The sequence below is a fragment of the Odocoileus virginianus genome, chromosome 17 (genome assembly GCF_023699985.2).
Source record: "Odocoileus virginianus isolate 20LAN1187 ecotype Illinois chromosome 17, Ovbor_1.2, whole genome shotgun sequence".
In the NCBI taxonomy this organism is placed as follows: Eukaryota; Metazoa; Chordata; class Mammalia; order Artiodactyla; family Cervidae; genus Odocoileus; species Odocoileus virginianus.
Window position 1 is genome coordinate 39054012 of NC_069690.1, and position 14567 is coordinate 39068578.

The 14567-nt window shown below is 44.9% G+C and overlaps 2 long non-coding RNA genes across 2 annotated transcripts in view; one reads left to right on the forward strand and one right to left on the reverse strand.

Moving 5' to 3' along the window:
• On the reverse strand, positions 1-3843 carry LOC110143501 (uncharacterized). The gene is made up of 2 exons (XR_002315597.2): positions 3532-3843; positions 1-465 (listed from the first exon to the last, which is right to left on the reverse strand). It is a non-coding gene; the product is annotated as an uncharacterized lncRNA (long non-coding RNA).
• The window catches only part of LOC139039119 (uncharacterized), a 26999-nt gene continuing 13669 nt past the window's right edge, over positions 1238-14567 (forward strand). The window contains exon 1 of the long non-coding RNA XR_011492322.1: positions 1238-1471. This is a non-coding gene — a long non-coding RNA (uncharacterized lncRNA). The remainder of the gene's footprint in view (positions 1472-14567) is intronic.

A 14567-nucleotide genomic window follows, 5' to 3' on the forward strand; every position in this document is an offset into this window, starting at 1 on the left:
TTAGTGATAGAGATGTACTTGTCTGGTTTCATACTGAAGACTCTGAAGGATCTAAACAGGAAGTTCAAGCTGGACCAGGAGGGCTTCTAGGGAGAGAGGAGGTGGGGAGATGATGCCATCCTTGTGGGTTTGAAATGATCCAAAGGGTGTTTCAGTAAGGGAAAACACACTTAGGTTTCACTTGCTCTTCTGTGCAGATGGGAGAAGGGAAAAATTGAATGATCTTCTTGTGATTTGACAGAGAAAGACCACAGGACAGTTCAGGGATGCAGAGATGTCAGCTCCAATGTGACTTCTAAGACAACCCATTCTCAAGTGAGAAAACCAGTCAGACTTACAGATGTCTTTCAGGGCTCTTTTTATGGTTGTCTTTCAGGTAACCATTTCTAAAGCTTTAGGGATCTCCCCAGACCTTTTTGTTGACTGAATGTGTCCAGGGACAGATTTGTTCAGATCAAGTCCAGCCTGAAAGAGTAATGAAAAATCATGTGAGTCCACACATCACCCTGGAGAATAAGATTTATATTCTTATGAAAATCTTCAACCTGACACCTTATTAAATCTGATTCTTTGAAGTATTTTTTGGATATAGAGTGGCACCTCTCCCTCCCCAGCTTCAGGGCAGACACGCCATCGTCTGTAGTTCCTTCTTAGATACTGGTGTTTTTGATGCTGGCTTGCTTTGGGGAGGGTGGGGGGCGGGGAGGTTGGTGACTTCATCAGTTGGCATTACAAAGAAGAAAGCAGACCCACTGAGCTCAGTTTTACTGGCAGAAGTAGGAAAAGGATCAAGAGAATAATACTTATTAATTGTGCCATGCTGAGTGTATATTGCTTTTTATTTGCCATCCTTTGAATTCCCTGTGATTGCAGAAACTGTAAGGCTTTCTTCTGGTGACGGATCGTATTGACACCCCTCCCTCGCGCTGTGGGCGTGAAAAGGGTTATGTAAAGGATTGCTACTTTTAGGAGCTAGCAACCCCTCCACTTTAGTGAGGACACAGGAAAAGTGAATCTGGGAAGGACATAACTCATGTCAAACCTTTTTCAAATTCACATCATGCCAACTCAGTTAAGATAATCTGCTGTAAAAAAGGATTGATCAGCTTGCAACAATTCACCGCGGGATGACTTGAAACAGACAGTTCTTCTTGCGCATTTTATATGTTTTTCTTTTTCTTTTAACATGAGTCTTTGTTGAGATGGTACTGCATACCTAGCTCTGTAGGAAAACCACATAGGCCCGGTCTCAAAGGCGGACGCACGCCCCCTCATTTGGTGCAAGTGAGTTTTGGGTGTCTTTCAGCACCCATCTCCAGTGCCTAGTGAGAGAGTCGTGCCACTCGGAAATGCTGCCGAGGAACAGCGCCCACATCCCAGCAGACATTAATCCTGGAGGCTGGCAACCCCTCTCCAAATGTCTGCAAAACAACACGAGCCAGGGTCTAACAGACTCTCTGATGGGAACCAGGTAAGGAGGCAAGTCATGCACCCGAGGAGGAAGCCCAGGTCAGTGATGCACCTAAGGCCCGATGCCAAGGTGCCCAGGGTAAGCGTGGTCCTCAGGTCATTTCTGCGTCATTCAATTATGAAAAGCTGACTATTTAATTCATTTTAATTAAGAGGGCTGGTTCCACCCCTTGGCAGAAGACACTGTCAGTGGATGCAGAGTGAGATCTGGGGACCAGGAAGCAAAAGTGCCACCTCCCCTGCATCTGTCGCTGATGACTGAAATGACACCATGTCACTCCTCTCGTTACGCTTCATGAGTTGCTGTCCGAAGAACGCCAGAGGCAGGGCATTACTGGTGCCTTCAAGTGCTAAAGTCGAGGGGCCTGGGTGCGCAAGGAGGAGGTGTGAGGGGAAGGGATGTGTTTACATGACACAAAGGACAGTTTGTCTCATTCCCTGTTGAATGTACATTTCTTGAAGGCAAAGGGTTTTGTGTCTTGTTCACCCAGAACCCAGCCTGGCACGTCGTCAGAGCTCAGTAAATATTTGCTAAGTGAGTGATTCTCAAATGTTGAGCTGAGCTAGTGCTTCAGGTGAAGTGGTCGCTTCACTGCGAAACCCCGTGGAGAACAAAAGTGGTGTAAGGTTGCGTGCCTGTCCTAAGGTCATATGCTGTCCTAAGGTCATATGCTGTCCTATAACCCCTTGGTATTCATTCATTCACTTAATCATTCATTCATGGAACATCTATCTCTTCTGTAATATACGGTGTGTAATAGTCACTGGGGTACAAGATGAATGTCAACCAATATTCTTTAATACCCTCCCTGAGTGGGGCTCTAGGGATACCATGGTGACTCAGGTTGGGACCACATCCTTGGGAGGAGACATAGACTGTAAACCACAGATGCTGAACATCTCACTCCACCTGGAAATAGAGGTGCTGGTAAAAGCTTCTCAGAGGGGCACATGTGGGCTGCATCTTGATGGCAGGGTAGGCATTTGTGAGGCTGGGCCGAGACCAGGGGGAGGATTCAAGGTGACTGTGTGAAGGTCTGGCATCTCCCAAAGGTAGGCTGAGGCTACTCTCCAGCCATACTTCCTCACTCCCAGATTCCTCACCACCCAAACCCACTGATAGTATCTTTTCTTCTTACTAACTCCTTCATCATTCACTCCCAGCCTGGCTCACACTAGAGCTTGACTCCATAGTAAATGTACAGCACATATGTAGTTATTATTAGTAGTAATTTATATGTATTTATTTAAATTTTTACTTTCTATTGGAGTAGAGTTGATTGACAATGTTGTGCTAGTTTCAGATGTACAGTGAAGTGATTTAGTTATACGTATACCTATTTCTGTTCTTTTTCAGATTCTTTTCCCATATAGGTTATGATATGTGTTATTATTAACCCTAGTAAATGTAGGAACTGTCCCCAGATCTTGGTGACATTATTGGTGCTGGTGTGGCTTGGGGACTGCAACTCCCACTGAGCTGTCCTTGGTTGGTCTGGCTTACTTGGGGACTTGTGTGAGGGGGAAAATGCTGGCAGCGTTAGGGCATTCTTGGGCTCTCTGTACCCATGATTCCCACCAGGCCCCACTCAGGACCAGTGGATGGTGAGCCTGTCCACATCGTCTAGCATAATGTGGAACCAGTGTCAGTGGGGCTGCCTGGATACACTGACAGCACCCACTCTTCATTTGGAGGCGTCCAAACCCAGGCTGGAGATCCTCTGAGAGAGCAATAGAGTGGTACATTGGACCTATGGGCCCTTCCACTCCCACAGTTTGTTCTGATCTAGCAATTCTTCAGGTCTTGAGTCTGAAACGTCAGAACCCAGTCACGTGGCTGTGACCAGAAGATGCTCTTAAAATGTCACTTGAAGAATGTTGTTTGGGTACTTTTACACATCAGCTGTTAATCTGTACAGGATTTTCCCCTTCCCAGGGTAAAGTGAACGAAGAGGAAGTGAAAACAGGAGGGGGAGAATTTTCGTACAGCATCTCTCGCCTCACAGACAACAACCGAAAACCCCCTAGGCTTTGAACAGTCTTGTACTTTCTATAGCTCACCTGCATCCATGGATTGCCTCATTTGGTTCTCAGAGCTCCCCCAGGTGGGAGGCAGGATTCTGAGCCGCCTGATTCCACTCTCATTTGCAGAGAGTAGGTACTTCTTAGGCAGGAGGCAAGGGCTCGGGACTGGCTATCCTGGTAGTAGTTCTTCAGAGCCATTCTAGAGAGGTGCGTTGGGTTTCTGAGTTTCTTCAGGGACTCTGGATGGAAGCTGATCCGTATCTGGTGGAGAAAGGCCTCTGTGACTAGGGATCTGAGCCAACAGTCCTTTGGCCAGAGCTCTTCGGCCGAGCAGGACAGGAACTCTGGTCTTCCCAGTGCTGAGTCACCACCACCTGCTGACCTCTCCCGCCACGGGACTCTCCTGGGTGCTGGGGATTCCCTCCCTCAAAATCCAGGGCCTCTGAGAAATTGTGATTGCATTATCTCCTACTGAGAAAGGGTGGTCTTACCAGAGTCCAGTAGGCGTGTTTTAACCTGCTTTGATAGTCTCCTGTAACAACTCATTCCTATACCGTCCAGCCAGGAGGACCAAGTGGGGGCTGAAATTCAGCCTGGGTTTGGAATCAGAACCCTCCAAAGAGCATCCCCCCTCCACTTAAGCAACTGGCTTATTGTGTGATCAAACCCAACTTGAATCTGAAGCCAATCTACTGATCCCAGGTTGTGGTGAGGAAAAGTTCAGTGTTTATTGTAGGGCACCAAAAGGAGTACAGGTGGCTAATGCTCAAAAGCCCCGAAATCCACGATGGCTTTCAAGGAAAGACTTTTAAAGACAGGGTGAGGGAGAGGGTTGCATGGTACATGACTAACTTGTGGACATCCTTCTGATTGGTTGGTGGTGAGGTAATCAGGGATTAACACCATCAACCTTCTGGTTCCAGCTGGTCTGGGGTTACTTGCTTGTGGTCAGCACCTAGTTAACATCTTCCACTTGGTGGGGGTTTCGGTTGTCTGTGAACCAGCTCAGGGACATGGCTCAGAATATGATCTCTAGCCCTTGAGGAGGGACTAAATGTCCTTGACTTTGTTTAATTGCTAAGCTACCATTATTTTGTCTTACTTGACTGTTTTCCTTGATTTTTGCATTTTCTCACTTCTCTAATTAAATTTGTTATTTGAGAAGGTCTAGGAGGCTAAAGTTCTTCTACAACTAAGAGGCAGGTAGAGGACATGTTGTGGGGGGGGTCTTCCCAGGAAGGCCCCATTGGGTCCTGCTTGGTTATAATCCCCCCTTTTCTTTGATACTCCTCAATCTGGAAGGGTAACAGGTGCAGGACAAGAAAGGGATGAAATTTTGGATAAGCAGGTTAACCGTGAGCTTGGCAGAAGAACTCAGTGTGGGGGAACTCAGTTTTAGTTGATGCTCCTTTCTGTCTCTGCTCCAAACTTTCCACCAGGGCCTCCCTTGCCTCCCACAGCGCCCTCTCTCCATCTCCCACCGCCCTTTCAGAACCAGCTCAGATACCACACTTCTGAAGCCTTCCCTAGTGTCTGTACACAGGAAAGTTTGTTTCCCTCCTCTGACTCATGGGACCATGCACGTGGCCTTTGGTAGAGTCAGTGCATTCCTCTCCTCTTTCTCCAAGGGCCCAGGACCCCCTCATCTCTGAGTGTGCTCCATCACAGGACTCTCAAACCGCCAGTAAGTGTTGAATGAATGGCTGGAGAAGATCTGTCACTGGCTCCTCCACCTCTGTCTACCATCTTTTCTGGAGGAAAGGCAGTTTGTTCATGTATTTCTGAGTAAGAGGTCGGGAGGGAGCCAGGAAGAAATGCCCCTCCCCCATCCCACCCCAAGATCTAGGAGAGCTGGAATCTTATCAGGGTTAGGGTCAAGGGCACCCAGTCAGGGTGATTTGAAAATGACAGAGCGTTCACTGATCTGGGCAGGAGGAAGGGGGCAGAAATCTTTGCCAGCAGGGTCTGGGCCCTGGAGGAATTTGCTGGCCAGCTGGCATGGGGGAGGGGAGAAGTCGGTTTCCAGATGAGGCCAGGGAGGCTCCATCCAGGTGTATTCCAGCTTCTTCTGGCTTTCTAGGGCCAGAGATGGAGGTAAATACAAGGAGCCAAGGTGCTGGGCAACCTCCAGGGGGGCTCCCTTTGACCCCAAAACCATGTCTCCAAATGGATAAAGCTCAGGGACAGAGTCAGTTCAACCACTAGTCAAATGTCCTAGTTCCTTCTCTTCAATCCAGGGGAAGCCTAGGGTCCTGGGATGGGCGCTGGCTGGAGACAGTTTGATGGGGATTCATTGGCATCCTTGGAGTCTTGAAACTGGATGAACAGGAAGCATACTGTTTAAAACAGACTTAAACAATCTCACACCTTTTGTGAGGCACCAAGGAGGAGCCTGTGGCATGTGGGAGGAGCTATGAGGTACTGGACCCACCTTCCCATCCCCTCACCCTGAGGCCCGTGGCGGCCCTCCTGAGTCATCTGCACACCCGCCTCAGGGCTGTAGCAAGTTGTCACTCAGCTGAGCTCAGCCCAGCAGCTGGATCTGTCTCTATCTCTTCTTTTTGATGGCAGCCTGGGATTGTTATCCTTCAAAGATCATCTCTTGGAAGGACACCAGCTCTCATTACATCTTCCAGCTTGCCTGGAGGCCAGTTCAGCTAATCCAGCATCTTTGGCCATTGGATTGCTTCTGGCCTGGGTGTTACAGACGCCACCTCTGGCACCAGTTGGGTGGGAAGGCGGACAAAATAATTAAGCCCCATGAGTTGAAAGGAGAATTAATTCCCCTGTACAGGCTTTTGTTTCTTCTCTTCCTGGGTAACTTCAGATGTGTTAATCCAGGATTGTTCTTTTTTTTTTTTTTTCTTTTGTAACAGGTTTAATTTGTAGCAGCACTTTTTTTTTTAAACTGTAGTTTTTCATTAAAATGTAGTCCATGTGAACTTTATAACACTAAAGATATTTCCTTTGTTTATGGTGAAAATGACTTAACTATACGAAACCCAGTTTTGCCAAGAGGAGTAAAAGATCACCCCTAATCTTACCACAAACACACTGGATTCGGTTTCTGTGTTTTCCCTTCTAGTTTTTCTCCGGATGCGTATTTAATCGTATGGCAGTATGATCCCAACATACATTTACTTTTTGAAAGAAACTAGTCTGAGAGTCTGGACTACCCGTGGCTCAGTGGTAAAGAATCTGCTTGTCAATGCAGGAGACGTGGGTTCACTCTCTGGGCTGGGAAGTTCCTCTGGAAGAGGAAATGGCAACCAACTCCAATATTATTGCCTGAGAAATCCCATGAACAGAGGGGCCTGGTGGGCTACAGTATATGGGGTCACAAAAAGTCAGACACAACTGAGTGACTGAGACAGCGGAAGCAATCTGAGAGCGTATGTATAGCCCCATCTTGCTACATATTCTTTCTTACCAGCATTAATTTGGAAAATACTTTCAGTATCATGATTTACTTAGCCAACCTCCTCTGGCTAGAAATTTCCTGGGCTCTGTCAGTCCCTGGGGGTCAGGCAGAGAAGGTGGGCTAGCTTTAGAGCAGAGTTCAAAGGACTCCAATAAGCCGTCTTCTGCTCCTCTGCCCCCTGGCCCTGGGCCTGACTCCTGCCAGTTAGTTCCTGCCATGCTCAAGTACCCACCAAAAGGAGTGCCTCACTCATTGCTCTGTAGGGAAAAGGCCTTTCCAGGGCACATTTTTGCAAAGTCTTTGATTCATGCAGGTGCACATCCACGGGGCTCTGACCATTTGGATAGACATCTCTACCAGACAAAAGGCAAGGGGCCATGTCGTATTGGATCTTTATTACTGGTGCCTAGGAGGGTTCTTGGAATATAATAGATTTCAGCAGCTGTTTGTCAAGTGAAGGAAAATCAAAGGAATGATTCACAACTCATGAGGAAACTTGTCAGTCTCCAGTCCCCCGTTCTTTCCCCAGCCTGGGCTGTAGAATCTGAAACATGGCTCTGCTTTCGGGCTGAGAGCTTTGACTCAGGGCAAACAGCCTCATTATTCAACAGCTTATTTCTCCCTGCTAGGTAACCTCTGAACCTCTTTCCTTAGAATCCCGGTCTGGGTTGTCCCCTCCCCATCCCCGGACTTCAACCATAAAATGATGACAACGATAATGCCCCCACAGTCAGATTTAGGTCCCCGTTTATTTAACGGGGTGGCCATTGTTATCTCAGCTTGCCCAGGACTTTCCCAGTTTTAGCCCTGAAATCCCTCCTCAGTCCCAAGTAAAGGGGGCCGGTTTAGTCCTAGTTCCCCGGCATCCAGTTCTTAACAATGTCCTGTAGAGGGCGCTGGAGGCACAGCACAGGTGCGCGATGGATGGAGCATCTGTCTGCTCTCCTAGTTGGGAGGTAATATCACTCGGACACCAACTTACAAAGGGGTTTTGCCTCTGGCCAGAGTGAGTCAGAAAACAGCCCATCCCCTCCCCTCCTGGAGGGGAGCGCTAAGTGTCAGGGAACCGACTCCTGTTGGAGAAGAGGGAGTTACGTGGTCCACAAGTCCGCTGCTCAGAGCCCTCTCTGTTTCTTGCTCCTGAGAAAGCAAATCATGGATAAATAAACTGCGGTTTAGTTTCAGGCTATCAAGCATCCCTGTGTGTTCCAGCACTAATTGTCCTGATGGCAGGACACCCAGGTTGCATGGACCAAGAACACTTTCAGCCACAGCAGAACAAACGTGTCTGTCAACTTCCACCTGGTTCATAGACCTACCTCAGGAGGGCTTCCCTGGTGGCTCAGATGGTCAAGAATCTGCCTGCAGCTGAGGAGACCCAGGTTCCATCCCTGGGTCAGGAAGATCCCCTGGAGAAGGGAACTGGCAACCCACTCCAGTGTTCTTGCCTGGAGAATTTCATGGAACGAAGAGCCTGGTGTGCTACTGTCCATGGGGTCACAAAGAGTCAGACATGAAGAGCCACTAACACTTTCACAGGAGCTTAAGTCAGAAATCATAAAATTTACCTTCAAAGTGGGTGGTGACAATAAAAAAAAAATCTTGCTACAATAATTCTAGTATCACTACAAGGGGAGGTCTTCCCTGGTGGCTCAGTGGTAAAGAATCCGCCTGCCAACAAGGGTTCAATCTCTGGTCCGGGAAGATCCCATATACCTTGGAGCAACTGAGCCAGAGAGCCACAATGATCAAGCCTGCGCTCCAGAGCCTGGAAGCTGCAGCTACTGAAGCCCATGCACCCTACAGTCCGTGTTCTGCAACAAGAGAACTGACTGCATTGAGAAACCTGTGCATCACAACTGGAGAGTAGCGCCTGCTCACTGCAACTAGAGAAAACCCTCTCAGCAATGAAGACCCAGCACAGCCAAAAATTAAATAAACAAATAAATCATTAAAAAACAATACAAGGGAGACCTGTACAGATCCTCCTTAGTGCATTAGCTTGGCCGCAGCCAACTCAGAGAAGCTATTCTGATAAGCATGAGTTTCCTGGTGCCTCGCTTGCATCAGACCCCTGCTTCCACGTATAATGCCTATTGCTGATGTGTTGGGTTCAGCTGGGTCGCAGACTATTTAGGACAGATTTCATCCTGGTGGGATGTTTTACCAGTTATCTCACTTGCTCCCCATTTGTTGTTAAGCTATGTACTTTGGGTGATGATTACGGTTCATTAGGTATGCTGTGAGAACTGTTTTGTAAGGCTGAAAATACCACCAAAATGATTTAAATGCACAGAGCTGCTGTTTTTGACTTGGAATGCCGTATGTGTGGATGTTTCCATCTACACAAATATCTGGGAGATGACTAGATTAGCAGTCTGTTTGTGTGTGTGTGTGTGTGTGTGTGTGTGTTAGTTGCTAAGTCATGTCTGACTCTTTGTGACCCCATGGACTGTAGCCCACCAGGCTCCCTCTCCATGGAATTCTCCAGGCAAGGATACTGGAGTAGGTTGCCATTCCCTTCTACAGGAGATCTTCCTGACCCAGGGATCAAACTCCGGTCTGCTGCTTGCAGGCAGATTCTTTACCATCTGTGTTCTTTAAAGAGAAGTTATTTTCTTCCAATCCTTTCTCCTTAAAAAATCATTTTAAGGTTTAAGAGAAAAGCATTGGTTCTTAAAAAGAGTTGAAGAAGGGAGGAGGCCCACTGGCAATGAGTCTGTATCTCATAGGTGGAATTTTATCGATCACCCATGGTAGTGAAGTCAGACAGATCTAGGTAGGAATCCTGTCTCCACCACAAATTAACTGTGTGATCTTGGACAAGTTATTTAACTTCCCTGAACTTCAGAGTCTCCATCTTTAAAATAAGGATGATAAAATAGAATATCCTACAGTTAGGGAGTGTGGGATACACACAGACTGCTATATTTAAAGTGGATAACCGACAAGGACCTACGGTATAGCAGAAAAAGAAAAAGATATCCTATTATCTTCTCATAAAGCTGTGGTTAGGGAATAAACGAAATGATGTGTCCAAAAGTCCTAGCTCTGAGCCTGGCATCTGGTAGGCATTCAACAGTTTGAGTGGCTCATTTTTTCTTAACTCCAAGATGACTGTGTGGTCTGTTAACCCAGCATTGCTTTAGCTAGAATCCTATTGCAGTTGATCAAGTTGTGAGTTTCTTTGGATTTAGATGCACCTATTGAACAGGTTTAGATATTTCCAAGTTTGCTCAGGTATTCTGTGTTGAATTATCATCATCATTGACACACCAGCTTTTACTGAGTGTTTACTACGTACCAGGCATCAGTCAACATACTTGAACCCAAAACTGCATGAAGGCCTGTATTCTTAGCCACCCGTCCCCACTGCCTTTCAGCAGGCTTATTCCATCCTTTACAGGATGGAATTTAGGAGTTTTCCTAGGTTCGATTTTACAAGTTTTGCTTATGGAGAGTGCATCAAACTCTAGGCTCCTGGTTGCTGGTTACAACTGGTTTTTGGATTTCTGATGACACTGGCAATGATAAGACAAGTAATGGGTTAGCCATGTGAGGTCTACTAAGTCAGTGGCATAAAGAGAAACATGAAAAAGTACCACGCAGTGGGGATGTCAAACTCTTGGCAGAATTCAGTCCAACTGGACTGGGAGGGGTTTTTGACTATCCTGAGGATCTGTTGCTAGGAATAATTCTTGTCCTGTCGCTGAGAGAGCTGGATCTTAGGTGAGTCATTTACTTCTCTTGGGCCTCAGTTTCCCCTTTTGGAAAATGAGGGGATTAAACCAAATTGCTGGTTCTCAAAACTTTGATGTGCTAGATTCCTAGGCTCCACCCTGGTAGACTCTAATTCAGTAGGCTTGGGTGGGGCCTGGCAGCCTCCCTGGGGATAATCTAACCTGAGAAATGTCCACCTAGACTGTGACTGACATTTGATTTTAAAGCAAACGTCCCAGGAAACGTGGAGTGTTTTTCAAGGAGGAGGAGGAAGATCCACTCAAGGCACCCACACAGGAAGAGACAAGTGAAGTCAGAGAGTCAGTGCGTGTGTGTGCTTAGTTGTGTAGTTGTGTCTGATTCTTTGCGATCCTTTGGACTGTAGCCCATCAGGCTCTTCTGTCCACGGGATTTTTTTCAGGCAAGAATACTGGAGTGGGTTGACATTTCCTTCTCCAGGGAATCTTCCTGACCCAGGGACTGAACCCTCATCTTCTGTGTCTCTTGCATTGCACGCGGATTCTTTACCTGCTGAGCCATCAGTAACTCTGCGTAACAGACATCTGAGGTTGGTGCTTGCTAAAATTCTGAGACTCAACCAAGGAGGTCTTCTAGAAGTTTCCCCAAAGCTCACAGATTGACAGGAAACCACAACAGGGGTAAAATGCAAACATAACCCACCCTATCAGACTTGAGGGCAGTTGCATATGTAGTACAATAACTCATATCATGGAAAAGTCTATAAGTCATTTGTTTTAAATCTGTGTATGTATCACTGCTATGTTTAAAATAGACAACCACCGTGGCTCAGAGGTTAAAGCGTCTGCCTGCAATGCGGGAGACCTGGGTTGGGACAGATCCCCTGGAGAAGGAAATGGCAAACCGCTCCAGTATTCTTGCCTGGAGAATCCCATGGATGGAGGAGCCTGGTGGGCTACAGTCCATGGGGTCGCAAAGAGTCGGACATGGCTGAGTGACTTAACTAACTAACTAACTAGGACCTACCGTATAGAACAGGGAACTCTGCTCAACATTCTGTAATAACCTAAATGGGAAAAGAATTTGAAAAAGAACAGACATATGTGTATATATAACTGAGTCACTTTACTATACATCTGAAACTAATATAACATTGCTAATCAACTAAATGCCAATATAAAGTAACAATCAGAAAAAAAATGTGTGTATATGTATGTGTATTTTTTTTTTATTTTTGGAGTATGGAGAGTTCTGGAGGAAAAGGAGGTGAGGATTCAAACAAGAATACTTTTTATATGTACATCTCCTTTTATAAGAACACTGATCTCTGAGTAGATTCCCTTCTCTTGAGTCTTTTTGATTACCGATCCACAGGGATGAAATCCCTAAGACAAATCTTCAGTTTCCATAACATTTACATTGTGCTATAACTTGAGGCTAGAGGTTTTTTTTTTTCACAAGAAAAAATATTTTTAGGAGTTGAGTCCAAGATTGTAAATATAGATTTCATTGGTAAAGTGATCAACTCTTCTATTGACTTCAGGAATTAGATATAAGATTCAAAAGTATGAAAAGCACAAGGGCTATAGCAAGTGCTCAACAAATGTTGGCTTTTATTATGATTCAGCATTAAGTGATCATGGGATTGACTTTCACTAATTTGCTCTTGAGCTGTAAACTGCTATGACCCAGGGAGAATTTCTAAGAAAACAAAGCTCCTGACACTCCAGGGATTATAAGGGAAATGTAACTTCATCATTGACTCAATGGACATGATCTGAGCAAACTCTGAGAGACAGTGAAGAACAGGGAAGCCTTGCATGTTGCAGTCCATGGTGTCATAAAGAGTTGGACATGACTTAGGGAGTGAATGACAACAACAAAGATAACTTCCTCCAAAGAGCTTTATCCAGACTGCTATGTGGGATCCTTCAGGTGCTTTTATTTTTATTTATTTATTTGGCCTCTCCATGTGGCATGTGGGATCTTAGTTCCCTGACCTGGGATCAAACCCTTGCCCCGCCCTGAACTGGAAGTGTGGAGTCTTAACTACTGAACTGCCAGGGAAGTCCCTTTCAGGTTACTTTAGATGATGCTCTTAAACAATATTCTTTAAAGTACTTTATACTTAAGCATAAACATAACTGTGTTTATGCTTAAATAAATATGTGTGCTTAAATATATTTTTATGACAGGCTATAGTTTTGCATTGTATGCTGATATAAAATTTTCTTGTAAAATAAATTATTCAAGTGGAATAAATAAGTCGATTCAAAGAAAGCTGTTAAGTAATCATAGTACAGGCAGTACCCAGAAATGATAAAAATTGTGGCAGTGGAATGCAAATGATCAAGCCTTGAGAAGTGTTGTGTGATGAACTGAATCTGCCTGTTCCCTGTTTTGCTACATATGAAAATATTGACCCTCATTTTATAGAGTTTGCATATGTTACACAGTTATAAAATTTTCATTTTGGGCAAGACCATGAGATCATCACAGAACAACCCTCCTTGCTTCAGACAGGTGGTTTCTGAGGTATAGAGATGCTGTGCCTTGATTAAGTGCAGTACACAGCAGAGGAACTGGGGTTTGATCCTGTTAGAGAAAACGTTTGTACTTTCTGGTGGTCTAGACCTCAAGAGTAGAAGAGGGATAGTCCTTTATACCCAGGTCATCAAGAGAGACATTGGAAGAGAGAAATTGTGTTCTATGGCAGGACCTTAAGGGACACGAGTCTTGAAATATTACAAGGTCTTTTGGTACACCTGAAACTAACATGATATTGTCAATCAACTATACTTCAATTAAAAAAAAAAAGGAAAATAAGAACACCAAAAATAAGTCACCTATCAACATAAATGCCTAAATGCCTAAAACAGTGTTATCATATGCATTCACTTCATTTTTTTCTTTTTTGTAGATGTATTTTCTCTTTGCTTTATTCATTGAAATCAGTGCTACTTCTCAACCACAACTGTCCACAGAAGTATTGCTAATCATTTGAGATGATTCAGGAAAAAAACAAACAAACCATAATCCATCTAGATTCAATTGTCTTAAGAAATCCATAGGATCATATGTCTATTCAGCTATTTAGGAAGAAAAAAGAGAAATATTTAGAGATCTTTTATTTGGAAGAGGATTACATTTATTCTCTTTGACTTCAAGGTATAGAAGCAGAACCAGGAGGGTGAGATAATGGAAAGACAAGTTTTAGCTCAATGAGGGGAAATACTTTTAGTTAATTCAAGGAGTAAGCTGCCCTGAGAGGATGGACCCCCCTCCCTACACCCCCCCCCCCAAGACTAGAGGTGTTCATTTTAGGTGACAATCCTAGAAGACTTGTGGAAGGGAATGGTCTTATCCAAGGGGCTGATGTGGGTGAGGTGGCTGACCCAAGGTCTTTGCCACTTCTGAAGGTCAAGTCTGAGGTGGCCTTCCTTGCCTTTCAAATGGCTCATATAGGGAGGTGGACATGATCTGCAGTCACTGTCTCAGTTCTATGGAAAAAGCAATTAAATCATTTGGGAACTTTCCTTCCCTGTATGTCTTGAATACATGCAAAAAATTACATGTTTTTCTTGCTAAATGGGAAAGCATGTGAACATAAGCCAGCAAATTTAACTCTCTGTTATTGTGTTGTATTTTAAAAATCAGGCTGTTAAATACTTGATAGTTTAGGATTTGCATCTTAATCTGAATTTTAATAATAGGCAGTAATTTTTAGAGAAGTGTCAGCCTGGAAGTCCAAAGTTTTATCATTTCACACACAGAAAACTGCTATTAAGAGCTTATAATTTGGACTATAAAATACAGAATTATTACATTAGACCAGGTGAAATTGTCATCTTGTAGATAAAAACTTACATTGGCAATTTCATACGGTTTAACCAGTCCATCCTAAAGGAAATCAGTCCTGAATATTCATTGAAAGGACTGATGCTGAAGCTGA